General features: G+C 36.3%; 1 long non-coding RNA gene across 1 annotated transcript; it reads right to left on the reverse strand.

The window, feature by feature from the left end:
- Positions 1-1835: 1835 nt before the first annotated feature.
- LOC132640499 (uncharacterized) lies at positions 1836-5980 on the reverse strand. The gene is made up of 2 exons (XR_009582250.1): positions 5485-5980; positions 1836-2124 (listed from the first exon to the last, which is right to left on the reverse strand). It is a non-coding gene; the product is annotated as an uncharacterized LOC132640499 (long non-coding RNA).
- Positions 5981-8058: the final 2078 nt, after the last annotated feature.

The following is an 8058-nucleotide window of genomic DNA, read 5'->3' on the forward strand; positions in this document are numbered from 1 at the left end:
AGGTTGTTGTGGATGGTTAAGGTATGTAATGGTTTGGCTCGACTTACGTCCTTGGATATTCATGACTGCAGCTACATCTTCTTTCTTCTTTTTGGTACCGCTGATAGAACTAAATTGAATAGCTTTGCTTACAGCTTGCAAAGCAGTAAGATCCTGAATTTTTCCCGATTTGATTCTTTCTTCTAAGGCTTCTCCCATTATGACAACTTCTGTGAATTGTTGTCCCATCATGCCTATCATTTTCTCATAGTATATGCTAGCTTGGCATTCAATGAAGGTAGCAGCCATTTCTCTATCACTCATCGGGGGTTGAATCCTGGCTACTTCTGACCTCCAACGTAGTGCATACTCACGGAACGACTCAGTTGACTTCTTAGTTTCCTTAGTCATGTAAACTTTATCTGGTGTGATATCGGTATTGAAACTGAATCGGTCCATAAGTCTTGTGCCATATCACTCCAACCGTGCCATTTACGGACATCTTGTTGCGTATACCAAATAAGAGCCTCACCAGATAAGCTTCTTATGAATAGCTTCGTCCTTATATTTTGATCTCTACCTACTCCAACCAGTTTGTCACAATAAGCCCTTAAATGCGTATGAGGATCTCCTGTTCCATTAAATGTATCAAATTTCGGCGGTTTGTAGCCTACGGGCAAATCAACATCAGGCTGAACACACAGATCTTCATATTCTACACCCTTGCTTCCCCTAGCAACTTGAAGGCTTCTCATTGCTTCTTTGAGACTGTGGATCTCTTTTAACAATATATCAACTGCCCTTTCTTTTGCATCATTTTCCATTTCCTCATATTGATCCACCTCGGGTTGGAACCTGACCGTTACTGGGTTGGTAAAGGCTTGTGTTTCCGCTGCATATACCGGAGGAACATATTGTGTATTATGAGTGACAAAATGTGCCCCTTGTATATACTACGTTGGATAAGTTTGGACGATGGGAGTATTTTGGACTGCAGGTGGTATGTTATAAGTGGTACTTATAGGTAGTTGGTTTGGTGGGTTTAGAGGAGTAGTTGTAGGTGGTGGATTAGTGTTGGTAGATAAAGGAACATAAAGAGTGTGAACTAGCGATTGACTTGGTAGGTTGACGGGTGGTGGATTAGGAGTAGCGTAGGTGGTGTAGGTGGGTGGTTGACTTTGTGGAGGAGTATAGACAGATGATGGATTTGGTGGATTTGCGAGGGTGATTGGAGGAAAGTTGTTGTTGGTAGGTGCATTATTTTGTGGAGGGAAATGTTCAGAAATTGGAGATTCAAGTGATGGAAAACGAGGTGGGTTTGGTGCTACATTTCTAGGTTCAGGAGGTGGACTTTGGAGTGTGATTGAAAAATTGGTCAAGTCCCTAACCCGATTCAGCTCTCCACGTAGATCCTCAATCTCCTGAGTCAGGCGGGCGATATGTTCATCATGTTGAATAGTTTCTGTGTTCGGAAGTCTCGGGAGGATCACTAGAGATCAGGATGTTTTCCAAACCAGTTGAAATAGATGCGGCTGGATTAGATATAGTAGTTTTCCTTCCTTGGACAACCCAACTACGTCGAGGTAATGCTGACGTCTTTGACCTTGTGAAGTAAGGATGGTCGGCCAGCTCGAATGTCAACACGAATCAACTCTTTTGGGAATAATAAAAAGAAAAAGAAAAATAATAAGGAAAAAGAAACATAAAATGCAAATGATATTAGTCTCATTATTAAAATATCTAAATAAAGTCATGATTATGTAGAGTTAGATAAGTCATGTAGCAAATAATTCATCAAATAAAGGCAAATAAGTTGTCTAGCAAAATGTAAACAGGTATATCAAACGCGTCCTAGATGCATGTGACCTCTTTGTGCCAGAGGTAGGCCTAACGTTTGTTTGAAGGGTAAAATGTGTCATAATACGTCATCCCATTGCTCTTGGCTAATTAAACAAATTCTATTTCCCAAAATAAAGTACAAAAGTAATGTAATATTTATTACATATCGAATGAATATAACATAAAGTACTTCCTAATCTAAGTAATACAATTTTGTCATGTCTAAATTTCTTGGCTCCATTTTGTGATATCCTCGATTCTCATCCGCTGTTGATCAAAGCATAGTCCAATGTAAAGTCTTCATACCTGACATAGAAAGGTTAGTCATTCTCTCCTCCCTAAAGTTTAATTAGTTAGAGCAAATGATCCATATTTAGGCACAATTATCCTTCAAACATGCACATAAAGTATGATTAGTGTCACTTGGGGTCGTGGACCCACTTGGACGTTTGGGTAAAGTCATCTAATGGGCTTAATACACCAAGGGTATTAAACCTCCTAGGTCATGAAATGTTTGCTCCTAATAAAGGATGTTGATTTAGCTCTACTCTAGGTAGACTAAGAGTGGGTTCACTAGACGCAAGGTTCCCGAGCGGACAACTCGAGTGAGAAGGCTACGCGGTCACACGGAAAATCCGGACACCCCGCGCATATGCCAACTCTCTTAAAATTTAGGATTTTGAAAGAAATTTGCGGGTGCGCAAAACACACCTCGCGTGTACGTGTGATAGTGTGAATTTCCAGATATGGAGAAAAGTGAAATGGAATGTCAATTTATATCAAAGCAAGTAACATATAAACAATTTATATCAAACAAAACAATATATCACGCAAACAATTTATATCAAACAAAAAAAATATATCACGCAAACAATTTATAGCATGTGAGACAATTAAAAACAAGTAAGTTAGCACATAAAGCCTAATTAAAAAACTAAGTCCGTTATGGTTAGAACCTAAGTATTCCCCAGTGGCGTCGCCAAGTTTTTATACCCCATTTTAACCGAAGTCAAAATGGTTTACAACATTCCGGTAATTCCGGGGTTAATCAAAGTTAAGGAGTCGCCACCTAATTATTTACAGTGAATTAGGACACCTAAAGTTAATTAAAGTTATTTTCTAAAGTTAACTCTGTTTTAATGTCTACGAAACTTAAAGATTCTAGGTACGGAAAAGGGCCAAAATTACCCCTGAACTTTGAAAAATAGTTCATCCATACCCTTCGTTATACTTTAGGGCCAATTATACCCTTACAGTTATACTATGGGGTCAATTATACCCTTCTGTCTAACTGTTACCACGTGGCATCATCCCAGCCCTTCAAAATTATTTTACCCTCAAATAATTTTTTACTCACTAAAATAACTCAATCCGACCCAAATTTTTTTTTTTCAGCAAAAAATAATTTTTATATTTTTTTCTAGAAAAATTATCCGTATTATTTTTGCTGAAAAAAAAAATCGGGTCGGATTGAATTATTTTAGTGAGTAAAAAATTATTTGAGGGTAAAATAATTTTGAAGGGCTGGGATGATGCCACGTGGCAACAGTTAGACAGAAGGGTATAATTGACCCCATAGTATAACTGTAAGGGTATAATTGGCCCTAAAGTATAACGAAGGGTATGGATGAACTATTTTTCAAAGTTCAGGGGTAATTTTGGCCCTTTTCAGTTCTAGGTAAGGGTTCAATTAATCTAAAGGGAAGGTGTTAAGCATCCTTTAAGATCCATTAACAACGGTTAACCGACCGGACTTAAATTTTTTTAAAAAAGGCGGAGTGTGAATGTAAGATGTAACTAAGTATCTTTGGAATTCAAGTATATGAAGGAAAGTAGTTAATTGAAGCTAAATGCAAGCGTACGTATTTAAGTATATACATAGATGATAAAATACTAAAATCAGAAAGTACTATAGTTGAGCAAAATTAAATTTAGGGAAGATATTAATATGTTTCAAAAGTAGCAATTGGCTTAATTTAAAGAGTTGGAAAAAGTTAGTAGCTCACTATACATCAACCTGTAGAAAAACAATCCTTGGTGCTAAAAAAAATCCATTGTAAAGATTTTCAAAAATTACTTCTTCTAAAAAAACAAAACTCAACCGATTTAAGACAAGTTTTAACTCCTAAAACTTCTAGTCGACTAACTGATTAAATGTTTAAGTTACAGCCTCGACGAGTAAAAATGCATGAGGTCGACTTCTTGATTAAAAGGGATCTAGATTCAATTACGCGCTTCTTTCGACGACGGGATCAAAATAGAGCAATGACAAACCACACACAACAATAGTTTCAAAATCCCAGGTGCAGCCAACTAGTTGCACCAATTTAGAGCAACATGGCAGCAGGCTTGTCCTTAAAGGCAATAGCTATTTGCCCAAACAATGCAGCAATAGTTTGGTCCAAGACACAACAGCGGCAAGTCGTATAGCAGCTTATGGCAAGCAATTCATTTGGCAAGGACAGAAATGTAACGTTCTGTACAGGCTTAAGCCTCAAATGCATCAACTGTTTGCCTAAGAGATGTAGCAGTTCATCACGGAGAAACAGCAACAACAAGCAACATTATCTCATGAATACAGCAGCTAAGTTGTCGAAGCATCTCGAGGATATTTGGGATTCGAAATTCCCCAGTTCATGCAAAGAAAGAGGGGTGAAGGAAAATGAAGAGGAAACGTTGGTCTTCACTTAATGGTGATATCGTCGAGTCTCATTTTGAGACTCTTCGGCTCCATAGTACATGCAAGGAAAAGAATAGGAAAGAAATGATGAGGGAGTTAGAAAAGGTACCAAATCTCTAATAGGCATGGAAATGAAACAGCAAAGCCGAAAATCACCTAGTGGTAGTATTGTACTAAACTATCTCATGGAACTATCTCATACATCATAATGACGGGAAACAAGTAAAGCCACCTAATGCTAACTGATATTAAATAAAGCCACTCATTTGAAACACATAATTTCATCTATATTTAAAATGGTAAAGATTGGTATTACAGGTTCACTACAACTCCCTAAATAGAATTCTTATCAGATGAAAGTGAAAGAAGAGACCAAACTTATATCAATATTTACTAATACGACATCAAAATACCTTCAAATTCAAACACAATATTCAGCCAAGATTCAGTTAACAATTAAGCTGTAAAATGATATCCTCATATTATAATAACTATTAACAGATTACCTTGTTTTATTCAACTTATCATTTATCCGAAGTAGAATCAGGCAGGTAGACATATCAAACAAGACACATTAAAACTCAGAGAACAGATTGACAGGAAACTTAAAACCTTAACTTAGTTGATCCAGGTTCTAAAACAAATATACAAGAAAAGAACATGAAAGGGAAACTCACACTGACATGATAACCATGCTCTCATGGACTCGACAAGAGATACAAGTAATAAAGTTGATAAATAAATTAACCACAAATAGGTCAGATATCATAACCTAAATGACATCGACTGCATAAATCAAGCTCCTAAGTACAGATTCATATCTTATGCTTAAACATCATCAATAATCAGAAAGCATGACACTTAAATTTTCTTTTTCATGATATTTAACACATAAAAATCTAAAGAAAACCGACAGTCTCAACACACATAACAGAACATGAATACATCAGAAATTTTAGATTCGAAGTAAAAGAGAATGCACTGACCTTTCGTTGGTGCAGTGAACGGGGCTTTAAGGTCCTCTTCAGATCTACTCCTTTGTGAGCACGATTGAGTCGGACAGGAATTAAGAGATAGCAAAAAATGCTCAATTTTCTTTGAGAGACAGTAGAAAATATAATAGCTTAGATGAGAGAGTTTTTTTCCTCCTTGAAGCTTAGTCTGGCTGAAGAGTTAAAAGAGATCCCTCTTTTTTTAGGAGTCGAAAAGTAATCCTTTTATGAGCAGGATTTTGATCTCAAATATAGCCGTTTGAGGGTGCAGCAGAGGGTGTCACGGATTAGAAAAATCTCTGCTTTTTTATTTTCTCTGTGTAAAACAAAAATCAGATTTCAAGATGTTTGTTGGCCTCTTGTGTTGATGGTACCGAGACTTGCACAAATTGGGAAGGTCAAACCCTGCCATGGTTGATGAAGGACTAAACATTCATCAAAAATGGGAAGAAAACAAAATGGTTTTGCCGTGTGAGGATGATAGGGAATAGCAAAAGTTGCGTTTAGAAAGTGTAAGGAAACCAACCTTAATTGAATTTGAATGAAAGGGGTGTTTCAGTCATTTTGGCGGATAAAGTGAGGGTAGTTTGGTCGGTTCAAAGATCTGGCGGGTTTGGGCTGCTTGGGGGTATTTGGGCTGCTAATTTGGCCGAAAACTGAGCTATCTCTTGGCTATGTGCTTGGTCTTCTCTATATTCTAATTCAATTCCTCACGTTTCTTTATAGAAATTTATAACTAGGTAAATATATGTAATAATCACACAATTAGTAATTAATAGTAATAAGGATACAATTCAATTTTACTAATTCACTAATAATAGCAAAACTATAAATATATAGATAATGTAATGATAGAGTAAGAAATATTATCTAACTTAACTTTATGATTAACAAGCAATAAATAGGTAGTAATGTGAGGTAATATTAAAATAGTAATTATAACAAGGTAACGATACTTACAAATAATAGCAGCAATAGTAATAACATAGTAGTGAATAAAAGTATTTAGATTAACAATAAAATTAGAAGCCCAAGAAAATAAATTGGAATAAATGAGGGACAAAATTGGGTGTCCAAGGATAAGGGCTACAACTATCCCAACGGAGCTGAGGATCTTAGGCACAACATTCCATCTAAACAAGTGCCACAGTAATTGGTGTATGAGAACCCAGACCACCCCTATAGAGGTCTCTTTGGTAGGAATGAAGTCTGACGTCTATTTTCGTATCTTCATAGGGCTATCTCCAATGTGCACAAAGCTTTTGGATTAAATTTAAGTATAGTCTACTTCATTGGTGAAATCTAGATGTACGTGTAGGATCAAAATAAGCAATTTTAACATGGCATTTCATCAGGGATTAACTCACAAACTTCATTCTTATTTCCTCCATAGAAGGTTTGCTTCTAACAATTTTGTCAATCAAGGTGAATTTACAATGTTTAGCAAGGTTAGCGAAGTAGTCTTCAGTTGAGAAGAAAGGTGCATGTTTACCTAAGTTGGTGCCATGTCTCATTTTCACATGAGGGTTGTCATTCTTGGTAGCATACAAATCTTCCTATATCGTTGCTGAGAATGTTGCCTTTGAGGGACCTACTTTGGTATCAAGTGTTCATGTATTTTCAGTTTCAGCAATTTTTGTACTTTTTTTTCCCTTTAACCAGTCTATCAAAATAGGTAGATATTTTGGAGAGAGGTGGGGCAGAATTGGATTGATTGCTTTGGTGCACGTTCTTCTTCCGAGAATCATTATTCGTATTGTCTACTTGAGGTTGTTAGGGAAGGGCTAATTGTTGTCCCTCTTGAAGAGTGTCAGGAAGGTGACATGATTCCTGGAATTGGGGGTTGAGATTGTGGAAGGGCTTCGCATTGTGATAACCGGTCTGCTGGAATTGGGAGATCTACCGTGAGATGTATTTCGGCAAAGACTCTGCCGCCGGATCACAATGGCTCAAGTGCCCCTAACAGTAATGTAACGGCTAAAAAGGAATAAAAGGTGCGAGAAAAATCCAACCATCGATAGCTTCTATGACTGTCCGTGTAAGTTTTATGCAATTGTGTGCAGAGTTTCTGCATCAACAAATATTTTCAAACAATTCTGAGTTTTGTCATTGATAAATATTTTTACCACATATCCCTGTATTAATTTATGTGTAAACACCAACAATAGTCATACTAAAAGAATCTAACACAAGGTTACTATCCCAGAAGGTTAATTAATTTTAATAATCATACTTTGAAATTTTTCCATATATACTGTTGATATTAGTGCTAATTCCTCATCTTAGTCTTTACTTCTTCTTTGATTTATATTTTATTTGTCTATAAGGCTCCCTTCATGGATTTCTCTGTGGCTTGTCCTTCTGATTCATCAAGACCTGTGAGTTTAATCATTAGTAAAACTTTTGGTAATTAATTAGTTGCATTCTTTAAAGAATATATGTTTAACATTGAATTTTGTGCATTGCTAGTATAAGTTATGTGCACTAATAATGCAGGTTTTGTCCACCAATCTTAAATCTCTATGACTTAATTTTAAGATTTATAAAGGATTTAAAAAAAATTAACTG

The sequence above is a fragment of the Lycium barbarum genome, chromosome 5 (genome assembly GCF_019175385.1).
Source record: "Lycium barbarum isolate Lr01 chromosome 5, ASM1917538v2, whole genome shotgun sequence".
Lineage (NCBI taxonomy): Eukaryota > Viridiplantae > Streptophyta > Magnoliopsida > Solanales > Solanaceae > Lycium > Lycium barbarum.